We start from the raw sequence: 26,990 nt of genomic DNA on the forward strand, positions 1-26,990 counted from the left end.
GACAGGGCCTCATAGAGTTGCTTAGAGTCTCTCAGTTGCTGAGGCTGGCTTCGAACTTGTAATCCTCCTGCCTCAGTCTCTCAAGCTTCTAGGATTATAGGCATGCACTACCATGCCCAGCCCATGCATGACTTTTTTTTTTTTTTTTAGTTTTATTGATTTTATATTTTTAAATATATTACAGTGGAATGCATTACAATTCTTATTACACATATATACCCCAATTTTTCATGCATGACTTTAAAAAAGCAAAAATATACTCTCCAAAAACTAGGAATACAGGTGAACTTCCTCAATTTGATAAATATCATGTGTCTACATATTTTTTAAGCCCTATAGCTAACATTGTACTTAGCTGTGAAAGATTGAATCCCACCCACCAGGACCAAGAGAACTTTAAAGACATCCACTCTTACCACCACTATGCAATATAGCACTGGAAGGTCTAGCCAGAACAAAAAAGGCCAGAAAAGGAAATAAAAGTCACAAGAATTGAACAAGAAGAAAGAAAAAATAAAACTCTATTAGAAAATTCCAAGTAATCTAACAAATAAAAATCTCTAAAACTTCTAGAAGTAATAAATGAGTCAGCAGGATTGTAAGACATAAAATAAACATAGGTTGTGTTTCTATATACTAGCAACAAATACATGGAACACAAAAAATTTAATTAGTACCATCTATAATCATACAAAAACTGAAATATGTAGGTGTAAATCTAACAAAATTTGTCCAAGGCATACATGTTGAAACCTTCAAAATGCTAATGAAAGAAATCAAAGAAAAATCTGAGCAAATGGTTGACATACCATACCCTTGGATAAAAAGACTCAACAATAACGATGATGTCAATTTTCCCCAAACTGATATACAGATGTAATATAATTCCTACCAAAATCCTAGCATGGTTTTTCATAGATGTAGATGAGCTTATTTTAAAATGTATATGGAAAAGTAAAGGAAGTAGGATAACTAAATCAATTTGGGGAAGTGAGAGAAATCCATCTGACTTCAAGACTTATTATATAGTTGCCGTAATCAAGTAAGCAAGAGGAATAAATAAATAGAGCAATGGAACAAAGCAGAAAACCAGATATATTCCCACACAAGGTCGCCAACTGATTTCTGACAAAGCTGCAAATTCAAGTCTACTGAGAAACAAAGGACTTTTTAACCAATGATGCTGAAGCAAATTCATGGACAAAAGAAGAAAGAAAAGATCTTGGCTTGGTGGTACATGCCTATAACCCCAGCTACTTGAGAGGCTAAGGCAAGAAGATCCCAGTTCAAGGCTAGCCTGGTCAATTTGGCAAAACCCTGTCTCAAAGTAAAATTTTAAAACTAGCTAGGGATGTAGCACAGAGGTACTGTGTTTGCCTAGCACACATGAGGCCCTGGTTCAAACCCCAATATCAATAAAAATAAAGAAAGAAAAAAGAAAACCCTCAACCTAAAGCATATCTTTTACAAAGAATAATTCAAAATGGATCACAGATTTAAATGTAAAATATAAACCAATTAGAAGATAATATAAAGAAAAATCTTCAGGATTTAGAGCTTGGTGAAGAGTTTTAAGGCCAAAGGAAAAGATACAGTAAAAGAAAAAGTTAATAAATTGAATTTTGTCAAAATTAAACTTTTTCTCTGAAAAGAATTCTCTTAAGGGGATAAAAAGAAAAATTATAGGCGGGGAGAAAATATTCACAAACAACATATCTGACAAAGAATTCATGTCTAGAATATATAAAGAATTCTTAAAACTCAACAGTAAAAACTATTCAATTTGGAAAGGGGAAGAACACATAAAGAGATTTTTACTGAAGAGGATATACAAATGGCAAATAAGCATACTAACAGATTTTGAACATCACTAACCATTAGAAAAATCCAACGTAAGATCACAATGAGATATCATTACACATCTATTAAAACAGCTAAAATAAAAAATGGTCACAATGCCAAATAATGACCAGGATACAGAGAAAATGAATCTCAGAAACTGCTTCCAACCATTTTTAAGAAACTGTTGCTGCAGTTTCTTTAAAAACTAAATAAACAAATGTACCTCATAATGATTATGTTCCTTGGTCTTTATACCTTAGAAATGAAAACGTATGCCAACCCAAAAGTCTATACATAATTGTTCTTAGCCACTTTATTTATAATATCCAATGTCTTTCAATAGTTGAGTGGTTAAACAAATGGTTTCATACCACAGGTTTCTGGAGTACTGAGCTCAGCAATACAAAGGCATAGATTATAGATACACACAGCAGTTTGAATTGATCTCAAAGGCATTTTGTTGAGTTGAGAGAGGGAAGCCCAAGGGAACACATTGTATGGTAACTAAAAACAGGATAGTGATTGACAGAGGTTAGGGATAGCTGGAGAGAGAATGAGGAGTGTGACTGTAAGTAAATGGCACAATGGAGACCTTTGTGGTGCCAGAATAATTTGCATCTTGAATCGTGGTGATAGCTACAAGAATATACACATATGATAAAATTACAGAACCACAAACACACACAGTGTATTAATGTCAAATGCCCAGTTAATATTATACTATGACCATGTCAAATATAACCATCGGAGCCAGGAACAGTGGTACATGCCTGTAATCCCAGTGGCTCAGGAGGCTGAAACAGGAAGATCATGAGTTCAAAGCCAGTCTCAGCAAAAGTAAGGCACTAAGCAATTCAGTGAGACCCTGTCTCTAAATAAAACAAAAAATAAGTCTGGGGATGTGGCTCAGTGGGAGAAACCAAGTGAAGGTTTCATGGGTCTTAATAACTACATTTATAACTTCCTGCAAACCTGTAATTGTTTAAAAATATAAAGCTTAATTAAAATCAGTTGTATTTCTATGTACAAGCAAGGATCAAATGGGAAATAAATTTAAACAAATAATATTAAAAATACTGATGAATGAATTTAAAGAAAAATATGCCAGACCTATATGCTGAAAATTATAATTTTAAGGTAAATGAAAGAAAACCTAAATAATAATGGAGACATATGTTTGGGGACTTGAAGTGTCAATACTGTTAAAATGTTCATTTCTCCAAGTTGATCTTTAGATTTAATACAATCCTGATCAAAAATATAGAAGGACAGGGGCTGGGATGGCCACTCAGTAGTAGCGTGCTTGTCTAGCATGCTTGAGGCACTGAGTTCAATCCTTAGCACTACATATATGTAAAATAAAGATATTGTGTCCTCTTAAAACTAAAAAAATAAATATTTAAAAAATATATATGTAGAAAGTTGTTTTAGAGAAATTTGTAAGTTGATTCTAAAATTATATGCAAAAGTAAAGAATCTAAAATAGCCAAAATTAATATTTAAATATAAACAGATTTGAATGACTTGCATTACTTAATTTCAGGACTTACTATAAAAACCACAGTAATCAAGGCTCCATGGCTCTGGCAAAATTATAGACATATAGATTAATAGGACAGAATAGAAAGTCCAAGAATAACTTGCACAAATTTAATCACTTGACTTTTTTTTTTTTTTTTAACAAAAGCATCAAGGTAATTCAATGGGGAATGGCTGGTCTTTTCAATAAATGCAATGGGTATCTATGGGGTAGAAATACTGAATTGTACTAAGCGCTGTGGCACACACTTGTAATCCCAGCAGCTCAGGAGGCTGAGGCAGGAGGATGGCGAGCTCAAAGCCAGCCTCAGCAACTAAACAAGGCCCTAAGCAACTAGATGAGACCCTGTCTCTAAGTAAAATATAAAAAGGGCTGGGGATGTGGTTAAGCACCACTGAGTTCAATCTCCAGTACCAAAAGAAAAGAAAAGAAATACTGAATTGCTTTTGTTGTTGGTTGTTTTGTTTTTTGCTGTACTAGGTATAGAACTCAGGGTTTTAGGCATGTGCTGTACCCTGAGTTACATCCTCAGTCTTGTTTATGTCTATTTTAAGGCTAGGTCTAAGTTGCCCAGGCTGCCCTTGAACTTATGATCCTCCTGCTTCACTGAGCTGCTGGGATAGCAGGTGTGTATCACTGTGCCCAGCTCAAAATAGTGAATCTTTTTTAAAAAATATTTTTTGTAGTTACAGATGATCGCACAATACCTTTATTTTATTAATTTTTATGTGGTGCTGTGGATTGAACCCAGTGCCTCACACATGCTAGGGAAATGCTCTACCACTGAGCCACAGCCCAAAATATTGAATCTTAAACCTTACATCATGTACAAAATGATCAAAATGAATCAAGAATCAATAAATGGGATGGACTCAAACTAAAAAGCTTCTTCTCAGCAAAAGAAACAAGCTGTGAAGTATATAAAGAGCCTACATCTTGGGAGCAAAATTTTACCCCTCACACATCAGATAGAGCACTAATCTCTAGGGTATATAAAGAACTCAAAAAGCTAAGCACCAAAATAAATAAATAATCCAATCAATAAATGGACCAAGGACCTGAACAGACAGTTATCAATCAACAAATATATGAAAAAAATTCATCGTCACTAGCAATTAGATAAATGCAAATCAAAACCACTTTAAGATTTCATCTCACTCCAGTCAGAATGGCAGCTATTATGAAGACAAACAACAATAAGTGTTGGCGAGGATGTAGGGAAAAAGGCACACTCATATATTGCTGGTGGGACTGCAAATTGGTGCAGCCAATATGGAAAGCAATAGGGAAATTTCTTGGAAAATTGGGAATGGAACCACCATTTGACCCCGCTATCCCTCTCCTTGGTCTATACCCAAAGGACTTAAAAACAACACACTATAGGATCACAGCCATATCAATGTTTAGAGCAGCACAATTCACAATAGCTAAACTGTGAAACCAACCTAGATAGATGCCCTTCAATAGATGAATGGATTTAAAAATGTGGCATAAATACACAATGAACTATTACACAGCAATGAAAGAGAATAAAATCATGGCATTTGCAGGTAAATGGATGGAGTTAGAGAAGATAATGCTAAGTGAAGTTAGTCAATCCCAAATACCAAATGCTACATGTTTTCTTTGATATAAGGAGGCTGATTCACAGTGGGATAGAGAAAGGGAGAATGGAAGAAAAAGACAAACTCTAGATAATGCAGAGGGGTTGGAGGAAAAGGGAGGGGGCCTGGGGTTATAAATGATGGCAGAATGTGATGATCATTATTATCCAAAGTACATGTATGAAGACACAAATTGGTGTGAATATACTATGTATACAACCAGAGATATGAAAAATTGTGCTCTGTATGTGTAATAAGAATTGTAATGCATTCAGCTGTCATATATAAAAAATAAATAAATAAATATTTTTCTTAGTTGTAAATAAACACACAATACCTTTATTTTATTAATTTTTATGTGGTGCTGAGGATCGAACCCAGTGCCTCACACATGCTAGGCAAATGCTCTACCATTGAGCCACAGCCACAGCACAAAATATTGAATTTTAAACCTTATATCACGTACAAAATGATCTAAATGAATCATGGATCTCAATGTGAGAGCTAAAACGATAAAATTTCTAAGAAAATAATCTCTAGCCAAAAATCTCTATGAGGTTATTTTGTCAAAATTATCTGAACACCAACAACAGGAATTATGGGCCTAGGCAAGGTAGCACATGCCTGTAATCCCAGCAGTTTGGGAGGCTGAGGCAGGAGGATCACAAGTTCAAAGCCAGCCTCAGCAAAAAGTGAGTATTAAGCAACTCAGTGAGACCCTGTCTCTAAATAAAATACAAAATGGGGCTGGGATGTGGATCAGAGGTCGAGTGCCCCTCAGTTCAAACCCCAGTACCGAAAAAGTTGAAAAGACAAGCCACAAATTAGGAGAAAATATTTGAAAATATATGTCTTAGGAAAGGCTTGACTTCTTTCAATAAACAAATAAGAAGAAAAACAATGCAATAAAAAAATGGGTAAACATAGACACTTCCCAAAGATATATAAATAGCCAATGTGGACATGACTAGTCATCAGTGAAATATAAATTGAAACCATAATTGGATACCACTATATACCCACTAGGATAATTTAAAAAAAAAAAAAAGCATTCAACACCAAGTATTAGCAAGTATGAAGAACAAATGTCCTCTCACACTGCTGGTAGGCGTGTAAAAATGGTGCAGCCATTTTGGAAAAGCATTTGACAGTGTTTAATAAAATTAATCATGAATCCATCATACAGCTCAGCAGTTCCACTCCTAGATACTTAACCCAAGAGAACAAAAACATATGTCCACCTAAAGACTTTTATGTGAAAGTTTGTCATGACATTTTTCATACCCACATATTCGTAAGAACCAAAATCTGGAAACAACTCAAATGTCCATCAGCTGGTGAGTGGGCAAATTGTAGTTATCCTATGAAATCCTACTCAAAACGCTGATAAATGCAACAACATGGCCGAGTCTCACAAACAGTATAGGAAGTGAAAGCAGTCAGATACAAAAGTCAGCTTTCAGTTAAACTCTAGAAAAGACAAAACCACCATGACAGCATTAGCAGGTGCCTGAAGCCAAGGGTCTGGGGATCACGTTGACAGCAATGAAGCATGAGAAGACTTTTGGGAACGATGGAAATGCACTATCACATAATCGTATATGCTTGCAAAAACAGTAAATTGCATCTTTAAAATGTATAAATTTTATTGTGTAAATGATACCGCAATTAAAAAAACCTTTGATCTAAAAACTTAAGTACAGGTATGTCTTGGGTTTTTTTAAAAATTATTATTATTATCCTGAATTATTCAGTACTACCATAGTGAATTGAACCAAAAAGAAAAAGAGAAAAGGAAATGCCTAGAAATTTCACATGTTCGTAGATCCAGCATCCTTATCTCAGGCTTTCTGAAACATTAAAAAAGTTCAAAAAGCTTTGTTTATCTATATTTATATTTAGTTCTCTTTTTTTGTTGTTGTTTGTTTGATTGGTTTGGTTATTTGGTTTGGTGGGTTTGAATCCAGGCCTCATGCACATTAGGCAAGATTTCTGCCATTGAGCTAGATCCACAAACGTATTTATTTTTAATTTTGAGACAGAATCTTTCTAAGTTGCTGAGGCTGGCCTCAGCCTCCCAAGAAGTTGTGCAGCACCACATTTGGCTTGTTTACCACTTTCATGAGTGCCTGGGAGTTCAGGGATCTAGACTAAGAATCACAGAAGGAAATGGTCTCCCTGACCAATGAGTTCCCTGATCAAATATGAAAAATAAGGAATTGGGAAACAGAAACTTTGACACTGGGTCCTTGCCATAAGGTGAAATTTGTACCTTCCTATGGAAGTGAACCAGTGGAGATTGGTGCACAAGAGATATTTTGTGAGACTGGGTCCCTGACCAGGGCTGCCTTCCTGTCTGCTTGGCCAGGAACTAATTCTGCAAGGATTTCCTGAAATTTCTTAAAAGACAGCAAAAAGAAGACTTTAGTGAGGCATGACTAAAATTTGAAAAGGAGTCATAATTACAGTGATGATTAGTTTTGTATGTCACCTTTATTGGGCGGAGGCATGCCTAGATAGCTAGTAAAATATTTCTTGGTGCTCTCTGAGGGTGTTTTGGAAGTGATTAGCATTTGAATCAACAGAATGGGAAAAGGATGTCCTCATCCAATCTGTTGAAGCCCAAAGAGAGCGGAAAAAATAGAAGGGATAAATCCTCTCTTTTCTTGAGCTGAGATGTTCATTATTTTCTCCTGTCCTCATCAGTACTCCTAGTTTGGGGGTCCTCAAATCAGAACTGATACCATCAACCATCAGACCCCCACCCCACCTCCAGCTCTCAGGTCTTTGGGCTTAGACTAAATTCCACCACTGATTTTCCTGGGTCTCCACCTTGCGCATGGCAGATTGTGGGACTTCTTAGCTTTATAATTGCTGAACTAATTCCTATAATAAACAAGTAAACATGCTTCCATACACACACATGTTCATGCATGCACACACATCTATTGGTGCTGTTTCTCTACAGACAATCCCTGCAATCACACTTACATTGAAATTCCCATTTACATGAAAGCGGTTATGCAAATTTTCTTATCAGCTAGGATATGAAAGGCAAAACCAAAAATGGGTTTGGTTTAAATAAATAAACATGAAAAGATAAGATTTTATCTTCTCTTCCCATCCCACAATCCCTTCACATCACAGACACGTTAAGAGTGGCAAAATTAAATCCAACATCGAACACATAAACTACAGTCTTCTCCAGCAGCCACCCTCAGGCTGGGACGCCAGAAGCACTCACTTGCTGCCCTTGAGAAGCTCCCAGTGTGAGCAGGAGAGAAAGGACCCACAGCAGAAGCTGACACCAACCCGACTGTGATGGGGCAAAGGACAGAACAGAGGTTCACAGGGGCCAGTAAAGAGTGCCTTAGGACTTGAAGACAGCTGCCTCGTACAGGAGGGAACACTGCATAGGACCCTGACGACTAGGAAAATTCAATAAGCAGAGAAGACAAGAGGCATGGCCCAGGCAAAATCGCTGGGCAGCGCTTCATGCCATATTCAGGAAAGTAGTGGCTGTTGGTTGGGGCAGGGGCTTGGGGCAAACCAACGCAAACTAAAGGAGAGCAATCATTCACTCCATATTTTCGCTGTTTTCTTGTGTGATTATTTCTGTGTTTGGGCATCAATGTCCCTGTCCTGTCCATGCCCTCAGGGCCACCCCCTCAGAAAAGCATCATACCTTCTATGTCTGTTCTATCCAAACCAGTGACCAGGGCATAACTTGGCAAGAAGAATCCTCTTTTGAGCCAGATCACCCGCGACATTGGGCTCATGGTGTCAGGCCTGCAAGACTCACGGTGTTCACTCTCACCCCAGTGAGATGGGTGATATGCTCCTTAGTGAGTGTGTGTTACCTACCCAGCGCTTACACTTCACAAAGCACTTTCCCCACCATTGACCAGTCCACTCTACCTTGTTCCCATGAGGTAAGGAGGTAGAGAAAGGGTACCCCATTTTACAGCTGGAGAAAGGGCTGGAGCTTACAACTAGACTGAAAGCCCATAGGTATTGCCACGTTGTAGTTGAAGAACAGAAACAACAGTCTGAAGGGCAGGAGGGAGTCGGGGGTGGGAGAGGGAGAGATTTCTTAACCAGGTCTCCACCTGGATTTTTATGTAGGCTCTGAGCCTTTCATGGAAATGCCAAAAAGTCCAACTTCCTGGGAACTTCAGAAAAGCTGATTTTGACCGATCGACAAGTCACACAGAGTGTTAAAAAAGCCTCTGGCTTTTCCTGCTAATGACTATGAAATTCACATTCAGTGATTAACTTATTCTCAGGATGGAATGCTCAAATATTAATGCTAATTAATAACTCTCCTTTCTCTTACCCATCTTTGTGACGTTGAATCAAAAAGTATGTGCCTGCTGGAAGGATTTTAGAGGCATCAGGAATGTGGTTTTAAGGCTTTTCAGTTACTGATCAGTCTGCAATTCCCCCGATTCATAACCTGAGAAGAAAGGAACAGTCTGGGTCATTATCCATCTTACAAATTAATTAACGAAGACACAAAATAGCTAAGCCACTTCCCCAAGTCACAAAGCTAGGTCTACAAGATGTGTCTCATGACCCTGAACCAATGCTCAATATGACATCAAAATCATCAAATTCCCTCTCTGCAGGTTAGATAAAAATCACAAGGCACCTGAACTTCATAAAGGAGGAAACGGCAGCTGAAAGAGGAACAGAGATCTGGTTTTGATGGGAGGCTGGAGACCTCCTTGCCTCTCACTCTCCCTATAGATAGAGACATGCCACCAAGAAGATTGTTTCATGCCAGCCCCATTTTAACTTAAATAACTCCAGGCCAATATCAAAAGGAAGGGGACAATGTCCACCTACCCTATCATGGATAGCTGGCCGCATTGTGCTGTTCTGGCCACAGCTGAGCCCGTTCCGGGCCATTCTCTTGAAACACATAATAGCATCCCTCAGCCCAGCTTCCCCTGACAAGCCAGCTCTGAAGCCAGCAGGCTGCTGCCTGAAGCGGCTCCCAGCAGGAGCTGGATGGGGGCCGACAAGGTTACAGGTGCTTTTCATCCAGCCTCACAGGAGAGCACCAACTTCCTGCTGCTAGAAATTTGTCTGCAAATTTTTCTCTTCATTCAAATCCATGGATAGAGGCCGGGGGACACTGGCGGTGATATGATAACTTGATTAAGCCCCAGGACAGATGACACAGTAGCTCAAAGGCTGCATGCTCTCCTCCTTAACCTCTCCAAGGGAGACCGCAGGCTCTGCTGGTAATTGACCCATTGTCCCTTCCACCATGCTTCCTGCAGAAGCCCCCCCAATCACCATCTCCCTAGACACCTCTCCAGGGCAGACTTTAAATACTCTCACACCCATCAAGCCCAGTGAACTGTGATAAATACCTGCACAATGTGATTTTTATCAGAGTCATGTTTTAAGAGACTGACAATGACCCTTGCTAGAGAGATAGTCTTTCACCCTCCAGCCCAGCAGTAAATTACAACACTTTTAGGAATAGAAGTGTGGGACCCCCTTATTTATAGATGGGTGCAAACTTCAAATGATCTGTTCTCTAGGGGAAATATCCTCTGATGGTTCCTTCTTGAGCAGTTTGGTGTCTCCCATTGGATAGTACATTATGGGGTGTGTTTGGTTAACTACTTCCACGTTCTCTAGCGTACACTGCCTTGTGAGTCAACGGATCTATGTATATGTGTGATTGCTTCTGGAACAGATGTAGGTGGCTTGCCAAAGGAGAGAAAAGCATGAAATAAGAGAAGATAGGATAGGATAGATATTGGCCATGGTGATCATTTTTTTTCCCAATCTATTTTAAAATCTTCTGTCAGCCTTTGTTCAGTAATAGATAAGGAATTTTAGAGCTGAGAGCGAGTTCAGAACGAATCCCCTCAACCTATTTTCTTTGGGGATATATTAAAGGAATAAAACTCACGGTTGTTAGTGAGATGGGTCCTTGCTGGGAAACAGGAAGAAATAGCTGTTAATGGCACTTGGAAAGTAAGCAAGGTAGGCCATTAAAAGTTAAAGAAATGCTATTTAAATTTTGCACTTATTATGATTTATTGCCTGAATCTCCCTGTAAGAAAAGAGTCTTCCGTGTGTGCCAACATCACGGCCTGGCTTCTGTCATGGGAATGGAATGTCTTTTGAACTGCTAAAGTAGATAATTCCATGCCTGGAAGAAAAACGGAGGGAGGAGGGGAGGGTAGCGTGGAAAGAAAAAAGGTCCTCTCATTTCCCAATAATTGCAAACGCCAGGAATGTGCCACCGTGGCTTTCAGGAAAGTGCAGGCAGGTTGTCTGCAACGCTCCTTTCTCTTGTGCCACGTGGGGGACTGAGAAGTCCCTTCTGCCATCAACCAAGGACCCCCGAGGTCCTAGCGCCTTGCCCCTTCACCTCAATGGAGACATTGTTGCTGTTGATGTTGTTCTACTCTTGGTCCTTTGGATCCTAAGGACACTGTGCACTGGCCTGCTGTGCCCCAGCCCTCGGCCCTCATGGCGCCCAGAGCCTGCAAGGCTGGGCCACAGAAAGGCCTCTCTGAACAAGGTACTCTGCTCTGCCACTGCCACTGCAGCCATTGTCCCTGCTCACCTCGCACACCTAGCACGGGGGCTGAGGAAAGAGTTTTTTAAATGGTTTCTTGGGAACAAAGGAGGCCCAGGCGGCAGGGCTTCATTATGTGCTCATTGGGCACGCTAGCAGGCCACCTCTCTGGTTGCCACAGTGTGGCCCCAAAGATGTCCTGCCCGCCCCTCAAGGCTGCCGCTTGTCCATACCTCTCCTCGCAGCCACTGCACCCTGAGCCTCAGCCCTGGCCCATGTGCCACCAGGCCCTATGAAACCACCCAGGCCCCTCAGGACCTGCCTGGGAAATACCTCCAATCCCAGGTGCATTCCCTTCCTGGTGGGGAAGCTCTGAGTCATTAGGAGGGTGAGGTAAGGACTGGGACCCAATCCACCATGGAGAGGGGCCACATTTATTAGCTCAGGGGTGCACACCAACTCCTATCTATGGTTATCTGACTCTCCTCGTCCGCCATTGGCTGAACAGACCTGGCTGACCATAACCAGGAGTGGGCCACACAAGGGTCAGGATTAGTTTTAACATAAAATATACACATGTGACCTCAGACGGTCTCTAGGCCTCTTGTTGGACAAAATGGAGCTAGGCAGTTGAAGGGTGAACAGTAATGTATGCACCTTTCCTCTTTCCGGTAGGTGTTGCTTAAATCATAATTACAATGTCATTATAGCATTAGAGTGGGCTTCCAAGGGCAGTCAGTAGCTCTGAAAAAGGCCTCTGAGTAGAGTAATGAGGTCTGTGGGGGCAAACCGCAGGCCAGGCAAGTCCTAGTGCATGCCCTTCCAGGAGAGGAAGCCTGATCCACCAGTACCTGCTGCCCTGCCTCACGAGGTTCTCAGAGCCTGTGCCAAGCCCTGGGGCTGGTGCTCCCCTTGGCAAATCCTGATGCATAAGACCCACAGACAAGCCAAATGGGCCATGTTGTGGGAAGCCAGGGCAAATCAGAAGAGGCAGATTTTCCTGGGAGGGCAATTCCAGATGGAACCATGTCATGCTGCATTTCTCATATAGGATCTAGCCAGTGCCCACAGGACAGGAGTGAAAGGACATTCACCAGTGGAATAAGAGCACACCTTTCTGGGGAGCTCCCCAAAGGTTCATAGAACTGGCATTCCAGCTCCTCAACGATGCCCTGGGACTAAGGATGGGTGCTCCCCTCGTGCCTCCACAGACGACTCATGACAGCATCCGGTGCAGCTTGGGTGGGACAGGAGGAGGCAGAGACCCACAGGCAGCTGGAGGCAGCTGTAATCTCCCTCCACCCCAGCAGAGGACAGTTTGTTTGCTCCTTCTACTTGGGACAGGCAATAAGGGAAGGCCACAGATCGCAGAGTGGAGCAGATAGCATTCATAAAAACTTAACGAGCACCTACCATGTGTCAGATAGCAGAATATGTAAATATCAAGCTGGAGATGGGAAAACCTTTCCCCAGGTCCCAGCCCATAGCCTCATCAAGACCACCCCCTGGGATCACGGAGGGGTTTGGGGGTACAGAGTCAACAGTGGCCCTTCAGAAGGGGTAGTGTGCTCTGGTTGGCCCTAGACAATAGTGACACCTTTTTGGCCACAGTACCCCAGCCCTTGTACTTAAGGCCCCCAAAGGAGAAAAGGAAAGAAGCAGATTTGGCATTTTCAAAGCTTAACCTCTTTTCCTTGCTGATTGAGTCCAGCAAACCTGATTAGTAACTTCTTTGATGTATACATATTTTAAACTTTGGTTTATATATTCTCCAGGGTTTTTTTTTTTCCTACAGTGACCATGACTTAATTGTGAAGTTTTTTTAATATTAAAAAATAAAAGAGACCCATTGGATAATCTGTGGACTCAGATATTCCAGAGAATGAAACTCTGAGCTGAGATTAAAATAGATTTATCAACTGCCAAGAGGTATTAGAGTGTTTGGGTATTTGTATGCAAGCACGAGCTGGTCAGGTGAGGAAGCCCTGGGTCCCAGGTTTACAAAGTGCCTCCACTTTCCGTCCTTGCAGATAAGATTATTTTGTTCCTAAGAGTGACATTTCCTTCTCCCAAAAACTCCTAGACCTGATGGCTGGCATGGATCACAAGCACAAGAAAAATTTCTGCCACACAAGTTTTCCCCATCTGGAACAGAGGTGCAAATGACAGTTGGGCTGTTGGAAGTCTCTGGAAACACTTTAGGTGAGTGAGTCTCAGGCAAGGTGGGCTGGGGCCCAGCACAGATGATGCAATCCTGGCCTCTTCTGGAAGGCTGGCTTGGAAGGAGGGGCAAGACTTCCATAACAAGAGTCCCAAGGCATCCATAATGAGATTCCCAGCCCTGATCCGTCAACCAGAGGCAGCAAAATTATCCACAGGCCACAAACCCTGCTCTGGCTGGGGCAGAATCCTATGAGCTGCTCTTGGAAGAAGAGCCTGTTTAATCTGAAGCAACAGCGTCTCCAAATGCGTGGTCTTCATGTGTACCTGGGGAAATGCTTTGGGGAGGGGAGAGAATATGTAAATATTTATTGGCAGTGGTTTTAAAAGTCTGGGGAGGAATCTGCTAAATGAAAAATTTAACATATTTAATTCTCAAATGCATCTCACATAAGGAAACAGTCGATTTTAAGCCTAAAGTTTTGTTTTTTTCAACCTATCTTAACTTGATAATCAAATATTAACTGAACTGTTTTTGAACTCTGATTTTGCCCTAGTTAAAAAGCTTATTTCAGTATACTTATTTCTGAAACCTGTAAGATTTCTGTCTAGGGGGGTTTGGCCCACTCGGCCTACTGGTATATAATCTGGTCTCCATAGCTCAGGTTTGGCATACATATAAAAACAGTGTTTAGGTTCATACCAATAAAAATTAAAAATTATCTTGAATCTAATTCACAATTTTTTGGTGGAGATAACATGCTTGATGCTTTAATAAGCACTCTACATTGAAAATATTTGAATAATTATGGATGATATTTGGTCTCTGGAATTTAAAGAGAAAAAATAAGTGATATATTACCTTCACAGAAAAAAATATATGTGGTACATGTGTGTGTATATATATATGTGCGTGTATATACATATATATGTTTATATGTAATCCTCATGGGCTAGTCACATCCCTGTCATGATTAATCCTCCAAAAGCATAATCACAAAAACCATTGGATTCATTTGATATTGGTATAGCTCTACACATAAGATCTACTTGGTTTTGGTGTGGACTCAATAAACCTTTATGGATTTTCTGCAAGGTGTCAGTTCTCCATAAGGAGCAGGAATTGAAGTGAATCTGTTCTTGGAGTCACATTTAATAGAAGACACAAACACAGAAGTAAATAGAGATGGTAATATAAGTTTTAAAGTAAAGAAATGAACAGGAAGACAAAAGGAAGAATATACAAACTCTGCTCAGGGCAGGGAAGAGAAGGTAGGGAAGCCCCTAGGGGAGGTGGCATTGGGAATGGCTCCCAGCTCTCATGGTCCCTCCCCCAGATTGTACCCACAGTGTGCTGAGCTGTCTAGCCTCTACACTAACAGCAAAGGGTAGGTAAAAGTTCTGACACTGTGCTGGGAGAGGTGCTGACCAGCTGGGCCTGGAGTGCCTCAGCAGGAGTGGGGAATGACCATTCTGATTAAAAGGGACAACCGGCCTTCTGCAAGATGTCAACAGGAACCTCAATCAGCTGACAATAAAGGACAGCATTCATTTACTAAACAGTAACATTATGAAGGAAAAGCCTATAAGGAACACCACTCAGGACTCCCTGACCCTTGACAAATGGCCTTGACAATGAAGCTGCCCCAGGCTCTTGTGCCTACTCTTCTCTCTGCCCAGAGTACCTTTCTCCTTGTTATGAGCAATGCAGACACCAAATCATCCAAGAAGCCTTGCTGATACCCTAACAACAGGCTTCCTTGACATCCTCTACTGCATTCATTCATTCATTCATTCATTCATAAAAACTTAACGAGCACCTACCATGTGTCAGATATTGTCACAGTGGTGAATAAAGAGACAAAACACCCCACTCTCTGGTAGCTACATCCTAGTGCAGGGACTTAGCAGAATAAACATGGAAATACAGTGTGGGGAAATAGTTGGGGGTTAGAGGCAGCCCACCCTGGCTGGAGGGAACGCTGTACAGCATTGCTAAGGGTGTGGCGCTGTGAGGAGCAGCCTGACTCTGAGTGCCCTCCCCATCCCCTCAATTCTCTCAGATATTGCATCTCATTATCTGAACCCAGGACAGGTTCCCCCACCCCCACCACCACTGAACTGGTGTGCCACTAAATTAAACAGTGATAAGAACACAGAGGAAATACAGCAGGGGGAAGGGATGGGGAATGTGGGTGGAAGAGGTTGTGATTTTAAATAGGAAGTCTTTACTAAGGTGATATTTGAGCAAAAATCTTGGAGGAAAAAAGGTCCAAGCTCAGGAGCAACAGGAAGTGTAAAAGTCCTGAGGTAAAAGAGAGTACGTGGGAAATAATGAGAAAGGCACTGTGGAAGCTGGGTGGAGAAGAGACTGAAGGCAGGGGGTGGTGGTGAGGCTACTGCCAGGAGCCAGATAAGAAGAGTTCAAGAACACCCACTGGGTGTAGCAAAATGAGGACATTGGCAGCCCTGGCAAGAGCAAAGGGAGACAGTTTGATTGGGATGAGTTCATGGGTGAACGGGAGGAGAGGCTTTGGAGATGGCAAGTGCAGATAACGGTTTTAAGAGTTTAGCTGTAAAGAGGAAAGAACCGGAGCCATTTTCCTGGAGGAGAACATGGGGCAAGAGAGGGTACTTTTGAAAGGCAGAGGTGATAGCAGAATGCTGCTAGAAGAGACCCAGCAGAGAGGGGAGGACTGATGGTCCCAGGAGGGAGGAGAGACACTGGGCATGTCCTGGCACTGCCAGGAGGACATGGGATAGACCATGCAGGTGGAGAGATGGCCTTAGCCAGGGAATAGGTTGTTTATCCACATGACAGGAGAGAGGCAGAGACAAACCACAGGCATGCGGTGGGGTGGGCGATGATGTGGGAACAGAAGCTCATGACAAGCTGGTGTGGTGGTGCATGCCTGTAATCCCAGCAGCTCAGGAGGCTGAGGCAGGAAGATCGTGAGTTCAAAGCCAGCCTCAGCAAAAAGCAAGGCTCTAAGCAACTCAGTGAAAGAAACCCTGTCTTTAAATAAAGTACAAAATAGGGCTGGGGATGTGGCTCAGTGGTTTAGTGCCCCTGAGTTCAAACCCTGGTCTCCCCCTGCAAAATAAAGAAATAAGAAGAAGGTCATGACAGTCTCCTCTGATGGCTTCTATTTTTCATTGAAGTAGGAAGCCAACGCATCCCTGGAGAAGAAGGGTAGGCGAGTCAGTGCAAGGCCAGTTGGATTGTAAACTCCGTGAGGGCATCTCTGACTCATCATTGTCCCAGGTGCTCGTACCATGTGGGCCACGCTGCTGTTCAGGAAACATTTTTTGAATGATGAATGGTGGAACAATTGAATGAGTCCTAAATGGTCTCTCGCCAGGTGCCCCGTGCTATTCTGACTCAGTTATATTCACAACCATCAACGCCCAGGGCCACCCTGGGCCTCCAGCAAGTCTCTTCCCTGCGTTTCCTTCTAGCTGAGCTTAGAAGAGCGAGGCCAAGGCTTCCTTGAAAAACAACGACCAGTGCTATCTAATTTGAGATCTATGTGGCATGTTACCTTTGGATCCACTCATTGCTCTTTTTCCCAGTCACCCTCATCTTGTCATATTTGTTGCCAACCCCACCAAGGAGGGCACCACAGGATCACTGTCACCACCTCTAGACAGAAAGGAAGGTTTAAAAATCACAGCAGAGACACATGTAACTCTATACGTTACCATCTACTGCTCAGTCAAGGCCCAGGGCCTTTCTGTTAATATCACTGATATTCTATGATTATCACCAATAATCCTCTGACTTCTGTCTGAGCTAGAGCGGTGGATGGAGGTCAGGATTCTGTGGGGTCCTTCAAGCTGGAGGGTCTGGGTCAGAGAGTCCTCTGTCACATTGCACTCAGCAGGAATTCACCATAGAAGCCCCAGGCTCCACCACACTGGCCACAGGCCCCTCCAATGGTGAACCCCTATGCAGCCCCGTCAGGTAGTCCTCTAACTTCTGGGTGAACTACTGGTTTAAAAGCCATCTGTCAGCCGGGCATGGTGGTGCATACCATTAATCCAGCACCTTGGAAAGCTGAGGCAGAGGAAACACAAGTTTGAGGCCTGCTTTGGCAACTTAGTGAGACTCTCAGAAACTTAACAAGAACTTGCCTCAAAAAAAAAAAAAAAAATTTAAAAAGNTATATATATATATATATATATATATATATATATATAAATCAGCTTCCAGAGAATCAGTTGCCTTCGATATCTGCAAAGCCCTGTGCATCTAAGTCACCTCCTCTGTCTTTACCTGGAATGCTGGGTTCCAGCCTCAGAGTTGGGGAGGGGTGAGATGGCAGGGGTTGGCCCAGCAATTTTATAAACAGGTAACACACTAGTACGAGGAACTCATTTCATCTGTCATTCTGAGCTGCCCCTTGGTCAGATCTAAAGAAGGGTGACAATCATCTCTCAGTTCCCTTCTTGGTCCCTAGGGCATCAGAAGAGCAGCCGACCACCTAGGGACAAGTCCTTTAATTTCTTCCCTGTCAGGTTAAGAGGATGCTGGGTCCCGTTTGGGGGAAAGGTGGAAGAGAAATTTATTTAGTCAACAAATACTTATTAACCTACTGTATGCCAGACACTATTCTAGATGCTTGGAACGTCTGAGTAGCAACAAACTGCCCTGTCTGTGGATCTCTGGTGAGGGGCACGGTCGGAGTTCAGAGGAGACCGTCGCTTACAAAACTGGCTTCCCTTCCTCCAATGAGGTGCCTGCTGGGCCATCTGCTCAAAGTGAGTGGCAGCTCTGGGTCCTTTCAGAACTTCGGTTGACACCAGGGAGGCCCAGAGACTTCCACTCTGACCTGCCACACCGGATCTGCTGAGCACCATCAGCACACCCCATCTCTCAGGGAGCCGAGAGCCACTCAGCAATCAGCAAGATCAGCACAGGCCACAGTTGGTGGTAAACCTGGCTGGCTCTGGGGAGGCCATGAGGTTAGCTCCTTGACACCTGCTTCCTGCCTCAGCAGCCACAAGGGAAACACCACCTTCAGAGGAGGTGGAGCCTGTCACCCAGATAAGCCCTGAGATCAATGCTACCCACTTCAACAGGAAAACACACTTTCTAAGAAGCAGGTCTTCCTCTGGGGTTTGCCTGGCAAGTAGAAGCAGTCGCTGCAGATAGCAGCTAGATGGTGGGTTACAGGATATCTAGCTGCAGATAGCAGCTGGATGGTGGGTTAAGGAAAACACTCCTTACTTTTACCACCCAACTCCTCAAGTCCAAAGAGCTTCCCAGATAGAACATTGTTGAGAAAAAAAAAATGCTTCTACTACTGTTTACAAACACTTTAAACAATTTAGGCTATACCTTTTCCCTGTCAAGGGCAATGAAAAGGGACTCCTGACATCTGCTTCTTTTAAGGAACATGTTGGGGAGAAAAAAAGAGGAAAAAGAAAGAAAGAAAAGAAAGTCAAGAAAGAAAGAGAGAGAGAGAGAGAGAGAGAGAGAGAGAGAGAGAGAGAGAGAAAGAAAGAAAGAAAGAAAGAAAGAAAGAAAGAGAGAGAGAAAGAAAGAAATAGATACACATGCTTGTTTGATGACGGCAAAGCAATACCACACTCGTGGGTCTAAAAACTCAAGTTCTTGCAGGGGCCACAATGCCCTCCTTCCATAGAGGAATTCTTTGTAAAACAAGATAAGGGAGGTGTCCAGGCCAAACACAAGTCTCTCCAATGTTATAAAATCTCCAGAGCTTACCAAAAAACGTTCAAAAAAAAAAAATAGACCATTGCATGAGATGTTTCCTCCTATGCAACATTCAATTCTGGATTCCTTACTCTCATAGAGAGTAGGGTGGCTTTTTCAAACTATGTGTGTCATCCCACCCCAATTCCAGAGATTCTGGCACACACCCCAGAAGATCCTCCTGTGGCCAAGAATCACTACCATCCTGACTCATTCTTCCTGAGCAGCTCCACACCCAGCAGGCATCAGAAGTCCTTGGCGGGCTTGGTCAAACACAAATCACTGGGCCCGAGCCCAAGCTTCCAAGTCAATACTCTGAGACGCAGTTCTAACAAGTTCCCCGGTGCTGCTGGTCCAGGGACCTCGCTGAGAATCCTTCAGGTTTTTGAGGTAGACAATGGTTAAGAACAACTGGTTTTGGAAAGAAACCGCTTGCTGTTTCATGGGAAGTCACAAGATCAAGCTTCTCTATATAGACAGTGTGGCTATGTTCTATGAAATGCTAAGGGAAGTGGCTTTGAGAGTCCACAATCAGAGTTGAGCCAAGACCAAGGCTCTGACTGCATCCAGGCTCCCTGGTCCCATTTGTGATCTCATGCTGCCCTTGTTTGTCCCAGGTGAAAACAAGGCAGGGAAACATCAGCTGTTCTTTTAGCTGGAGGAGGATAAATAGGACAGGGGTTCCCTCCCCACATAGGCCTGTCCCATGGCCATAGTCTGTAGTCTCTCAGGGATTGACACTCAGGCCACCTGGCAAGAAGAGAATGCAGGGGCAGGCACCCCTCGCTGCTGCAGCCACCTGTCCTGGCTCAGCCCACATTTGTGGCAGAGGGGAAGGCCCTGTTCTCAGAATTCAGGAGAGTCTTTGCAGCAACTCAGCTTATAGCATTTACACCAAAGCCATGCCAACCTTGGTCAAAGGGCCCACAGATCAGCAGTGGCGTCAATCATGATATAGAAAGAAAATGGGCCCTGGCTCCAGAGAAGGAAAGCCAGCTGAGAAAGGCAGAATCTGAGAATTTACTTGTATTTCCCAGCATATTCTCATTGCATGTGGGATAACGTTGTCTCATAGTTATATACGCATGGGAGAGGGGATGTCACATTCTCCACTTCTTCCAGGGTAGGGGACCTGTTTGTCACCCCTTGCAAGCCAGGTGCCTGGAACACACTAGGTCCTCAGTTAAGGACAGAGAAGAAACACTGTTCAGTTTGGCTCCTAAAGTCAACATCACCCAAAGTGAGAAACACCATCAAGGGCAGGAGAGGGGGCCGGGGAATCTAGTTCAGCTCCAGAGAGGGCAGCACAGCTAACAGGGAATCTGCAGCAGAGGAGCAAAGACTCCTTCATTCTGTTCCTGAATATTTAGTTGAAGTAATTAAGCCTATTGCCCCCAGGCTGTCAGTACTGAGAATTCAGAGACTATCCTGTTGTTCTTCCAAAGAGTTAATGATCTTCAGACCCTGGAAAGATCCTGTATTTTTGGCTGGTTATCAAAATCAACAGAGGAACTGATTACAGGCTGCTGAGAGCCCCTCTCTGTGATGGGGTGTGTATAGCCGGTGGGGGAGGTAGGACAGAGGAGAGGGCTTCTGTTCACAGCCATTCATACATGTGCACACATGTAAGGCACACGAACGGGCATAACACCAAAACTCAGGTATTAGCTGATCCACTGAGTCTTTGGCTGGGGCTGTAGTACTGGAAACCATGCCCCTGACATGCATTCTGACCTAGACATTTATTCATTTTGTTGCTTGCCTGTCTTAGATCCAATTCAAAGTGCCCTTAAGTATGGAGTGCACTATGGACAGGTCAGAGGACTTGATCAGTCCTCCTCGATTTTCTTCTATTATAATCTAAACTCCATGCCTCCCCCACCAATCCCTCTACTAGTCCCTATGATGACACTAAATGCTGGTTCACAGACAAATCGACTTCTGCATTTTGTATAAAACTTTTGTCAACACACTGGTCCATTGGATACTCTATAGGAAATCCTTAGAAATTTCTTCTTTTCCACCCCTGTACTGGGTCCAGGATCTTGAGCACGCTAGGCAAGCACTCTACCACTGAGCTATAACCCCAACCCCAGAAATTTCTCTTGGAACTCAAAAACAGATAAATGTTCTCTCTCCTAAGGAAGCTATATACTTCCTTTTCCCCTCTTCTTTTTTCTTGGGCACTAACAGTCTCAGAATTAAACTTAAGAATAGTTTTAAGTTTTATACCTTTACTTCCCTGCTCCTTTCTATGACTCTGAAAATAGGAAGGTTATTTTAATAATTTTATTCAGTATATTTCTTGGTTATAAAGAACACAATCTTTTTCTTCCTTCTCTTCCTTCCTTTCTTCTTCCTTCCTTCCTTCCTTCCTTCCTTTTCAAAACACAAGGTATCAATAAGCTTAGTGCAAGGGCTGGGATTGTGGCTCAGTGGTAGCTTGCCTGGCATTGGGTTGGATCCTCAGCACCACAAAAATAAATAAATAAATAAAAGTAAAACAAAGGTATTGTGTACATCTACAACCAAAAAAATAATAATAATAAGCTTAGTGCAAATCAGGGTTAAATACAGGATCCTACAACCACAGGGGAAACCAACTACAGAAATAATGATGATTTCCTATAAACAAAAATCCCTAATAAAGATGAAGGGATCACAGTGATCATGCAACAATAATCCTTTGCAAGGGTTGCTAACAAACATCCCTGCAACCCTTACTATTTTCAGAATCCGGCCAGGAGGGGAGGAGGCAAAGGAGAAGGACACAGGCCTTTCCCTCAACGAGTTCCATGCTTCAGTCACCAGTGTCAGTCTGGCAGAGGGTTGGGAAGAGTGCCCCTCCCATAGAACAGGCTGGTCAGCCGGGGGAGCCGAGCCTGCATGTAAACTGTAGCTTCCCTGTCTTCTGGGCTTTTAGAAAATTCTCACCTGGCTCGACTGGAGTGAGGGAGGTCAGAGTCAAACCCTCAGAACCCCTGCTCTGCAGAGCCCAGATGGCAGCGGGACCCAGCCTCAAAGGCACCTCGCAGGTCAGGCCGCACGGCCGAGCGCCCGGAAGCCTGGCGTGCAGCACTGGCCCATGGTATGGTTCTAATTCCCCCCTAATCCTCTGCAGCCTCGTTTCTGGAGCTGCTGTGTTGGGTGTTTTGGCACCAGTGGCCGTGTGAGCCGTGTTGGCCCCTTTCCCTGACTTTCTTTAAATATAAAATTTTAAATGTGACTTTGAGATGAAAGCAAGAATGCCAAAAGTAGGCGATGCTTTCTTGTGTTCAATTACAGCCCTGGGGAGCACCCCACACAAGGAACTGCTCAGAGCTGCCGCCAAGACCAAATCTGCTTTTCCAATAAGCACTTCAAACAGCAGAGGATGTTTTTGGCTGGGTCCAGCCACTGGGAAGCCAACAGTTAATAGGGCTGGGCACGGAGGCAGCTCCCTGCCACTGGGGGAAGTCTGAAGCTGCTGTTGGTGGCAGCTTTTACTGCAACTAAAGCTACAAGACACTTGTCTGGCTCCCCCAGAAGAAGAGTGAGTGACACGAACCCCACCTTTGGACCTCAGTGAACAGAGCTTCCAAAATTAAAGACTTCAATATCCCAGTAAATGACTCCCCATACAGTTTTTCTCCATTATTATTTCAGGTCAAACTGCCTTCCCATAAGTCCTAGGCAAGGTTCCAAATTATTTAATCGGGCTGGAATTGTGTTGATCTCAGTATAGGCCACACCAGAAATACTGATGATAATGAAATGAAGACATTGAAGGTAGGGGTAATGATGGAGGGTCGACAGACCCAAGGATTGGCTGGCGGTAGAGGTGATGGCAGCATCGTGGGGTGCCAAGGGGAAAGTTTAACATCTCCAGTTCCAAACCTTGGAAACTACAACTCCCCAAAGCAAACAACTGGCCCAAGCTCGAAGGAGGTGAGTCTGACTTACAACCTAACTCTTCCAGGCCACGCCCTTCTCATGACACCAACCTGCTGCTTTGGTAACCTGGTTGCACCTTGACCAGACACCATCATCCTGTCCCATGCCAACTAGGAACTTTCCCAACTCAGTCACAGTCATGGGAGCATCTTGCCTGTTTGAGTTACTGTGTATGAGCTGATTACCAAGTCACAAAGGGATTCATCAGCAGGACTCTGGATTCTTCTTGCTAGGATCTCTGAAGCTGCATGTAGGTCTGAGCAAATACTTCCTGACCTGTTAGGCAAAAGTCCTTTGCATAGGCAATGCACACAGGGTGAGGAGCAGGGATTACCAAACTTTGGTGTGCAACAAATGACTTAGTAAAATCCTTTTCCGGCTCCCAGGAACAAGCGGTAGAAAGAAGCACAGAAAAATGCAGTGTCAGTAGCAAAGCACTCATTTCATCCAAGTCTTGGTTCAAGTGTCACCTTCACAGTCAGCTCCATTCTGACCACTATATTTAAAATCAAAACCCACTCACCTCCTCCTCATGCCCCATCTCCTTATCCCATACTCCTTTTATTTTCCCTCCAAGTACTATCATAGAAGTGATATGATAGAAATTATACCATGCAATTGACTTATGTTTTATACTTCTTAGTCCTCCCAAGGAGTGGGAAGTCCATGAGGACAGGACTTGTCTTGTTCACTGCTGAATCCCCTGAGCCTGGAACAGTGCCTGGGTCAACAATTACGTGTTTGAAACAACTATCTGAATGAGGAAGCGGTTGCAAGGCCTGTGGCCTGAGACTCACACTTTCAGAAACCCTGGTCCAGGGAGAGCATGAACTTTGGCACTAGCCGAATGAGAGTTTGGATCCCAGCTCCACTTCCTTGCTCTGTGACTTCAGACAATTGAGGCTCTGTCAGCGCGGTTTATCTCATCTGTGAAATGGAAACAATGCCTGCATCTGAGGATTGCCACACAGGATCCAGTAAGATCACCCGGTGCAGAGTAGGACTCTACGGTCTGACTTCTTTCCTCCTGGCTTATCATGTGGGTGGAATTTTTGCAAGTAATGGCCTTCAGACAGAAAATGAACCTGAAGCCTCCCTGGTGGGAGGGAGAGCAGTCCCTGTTTCTCATCAGGTAGAGAACAGCAGGGAGAAAGAGTTAATGGAGGTCACCAGTCAGGGGAGTGTATAAGTCATCCCTGCCAGCTACCTCTGCAGCTCAGAGGACACGCGTTCCCCTCCCTCCTTCCCTCCATCCCTCCCACCAGCAGAAATGAACAGGCAGTTTCTCTGAGTAAACAGATGATAAATCACTGGCTAAAAGCAGCACCCCCCACAGCAGCATCATTCAGGATCTCAGGCAGAGACAGCAGGCAAACTCGGGACTGCAATTTGGATTCAAGGCAGCCCTGTCAGGCACGCACGCTCTGGGGCAAGCATTCTTCCTTAGGCATCCTGTTGGTTTAGGGTTAAGGGGGCCCTTGGAGTAAGTCCCTCTGAGTTCACCCAGCCCCACCTGGAGCGACTTAAGTTAGAACATGGGGGATTTGTGTGAAGTGGACACAAAAAAAATTCCTGACAGTGCTCCTGGAATAGGTGACTAAGGTTATAGAATAATTTTTCCTGGGTTCTAGGCAGCCGTTAGGATTTTAGGTAGAGACAGACCTGGAAATATCTGCACACATAAAGACATACGCACAGTATATACCCCAAAGAGAGGAAAGAGGGAGGCCCCTGCAGAACGGGATCAGGACATCTATCCACAGGGGAAGGATAGTGTGGTGGGGACACATGGCCCAGTGTCCAAAGCCTGAATCCAAGCTCCAGCTGTGCTGCTAATTGACCAGTGACCCTGAGCCAGTCCCTTTCCAGGTCTACTCTTGAGTTCCCTGGAAAACACAAGCACAGATCTCTGGTCTTCCTTGAGTTGTTCTTTCACAAGTCTCTGATTTCCAGTGGGTTTTAGCCAGACACATACTCAAGGCAGTTAGGGAAACTGGTGTGGCTGCCGAAATCTCCTTGGCCACTCCCATTTGAGACCCAAATCAAGACCTGGACCTTCATTTCCAGAGTCCATGTTGGAAGAAGCAAGATCTGTTCTGATGTGCCACACCTCCTTCCCAGCCTCTGATCCCTGTCGGATCCTCTATCCTGACAGGCTAATTCCCTTCTAAACCCTTAAGAGGCAGTTTCCACCCCTAGCCCCTGCCCAGGCTGTGACTTACTGGCACCCAGGGTCAGCCTGAGCTCTGGAATGACATTTGCACCTCAGGAACAGTACCTCATTTAGATTCAAGGGGAGACTTGTGCTTTTCTAATTTAACCAGCTCCCTCTGGGCCTGGTGACCACACTCTCAATACTGCAGAAATGTGTCACACCTGGGCCCAGCCGGAGTTTCTGAGGAATTAGCTGGAAAGGGGATCTTCCAGAAACCAGGTATATGACCTTGAACCAGTCCCTTCCCCTCTCTCGCCTCAGTTTCCCCTGGGCTAGCCTGGCTTCCTACCAATTGCCCAGTATTAACAGCCTGGCCCACCTGGGCTTCAGGGAATGCCCACCTGACTATGCTGGCTGGGGATCAGGTTGGGGTTCACATGAGGAAACCAGGAACAGGCCCTGAAGTCAGGGCCAGAGGGAGGGACAGGAAGGAAGGTTGCCTCTGCTCCTGAGAATGGCTGCCTCCTCTCTTCTCAGAATTATGAGCTGTGGAACCAGCAGGGCATCAGGCATCATCCAGATCAGGGAAGTCGAGCTTCTTTTACTCACATGGCTATTCTCCAAAAGCAGCCTCACACCAGTGACACCGAATATCAAACAGATGAGGGGGGCGGGTTATAAGCAGGAATGAAGTATGAAGTGGAGCTTTATGATAAAGGCAAGGCTGGTGTGCCGCCGGCAGAATCCTGGGGGGAGGGGGTAGGAGGATGTCTCCAGCCAGCTAGGGAAGCTAGACAAGAGACATTGCTGTACTTGACGGGTTCTTGCTCCAGAAAAAAACTCCCACCCCGACTTAAAGGGAGAACTTTTTCTTTATTTGAAGTTTTATCAACAACCAGATACCTGCAATACATATATACAATGTTCCTTCCAAATGGCACTGTCTTACCTGGCGCAGAGAACTAAGGCAAGCCCGGCCTCATCTCTTCCACCCTTATGTATGAAAACATTTTAGCTGGAAATACCTGATCCACACAGCTCAGATCAGAGAGGAAAGGGAAGAGCAAGCAGCGAGAAAGGAAAAGAACCTAGGGAAGGCAGCTGGGGAAAGACAGAAACCTGCAAAGCAAGTTGGTTCCTGCAGCTGATCTGGGGTTTCCTGGGATCTCGGGTCCTGCTAAAGAAGGGGAGAAGCAAGGGACCCCAAGGAACAGGGAGAAAACTGGTGCCCAGTCATGTGGAAGTGAGGAAAGGATCCTGGCCCATGTGAGCAGCATGAGCCATGGCTCAGTGCCAAAGGTGAACGCGGAGTCCCTTCTGGAAGGGAGAGCAGCAGGGCTGGCCGCGGTGAAGCGCCCTGTGCCGAGCGGCTGCAGGGCACGTTTCCCCAGCACCCGGCTCATCGTTGACGTCAAGCGCGACGAGGCCGCGGCCAGCAGCAACATTAATTAGGTACAGATGCACCGGCAGGGCAGGCCTCGGCCAGGAGC

At 44.1% G+C, this 26,990-nt stretch overlaps 1 long non-coding RNA gene across 2 annotated transcripts in view; it reads right to left on the reverse strand.

Annotated features, from left to right (window-relative positions):
* LOC125617108 overlaps positions 1-26,990 on the reverse strand; it is a 125,803-nt gene that overhangs the window by 97,135 nt on the left and 1,678 nt on the right. Inside the window, exons 2-3 of one of the 2 annotated variants that reach the window (XR_007347979.1) lie at positions 24,143-24,272; positions 9,323-9,442 (exon numbers count right to left, since the gene is read on the reverse strand). This is a non-coding gene — a long non-coding RNA (uncharacterized LOC125617108). The remainder of the gene's footprint in view (positions 1-9,322; positions 9,443-24,142; positions 24,273-26,990) is intronic. The other variant, XR_007347980.1, reaches the window with a different exon arrangement.

Source organism: Marmota marmota, unplaced genomic scaffold, assembly GCF_001458135.2.
Source record: "Marmota marmota marmota unplaced genomic scaffold, marMar, whole genome shotgun sequence".
Lineage (NCBI taxonomy): Eukaryota > Metazoa > Chordata > Mammalia > Rodentia > Sciuridae > Marmota > Marmota marmota.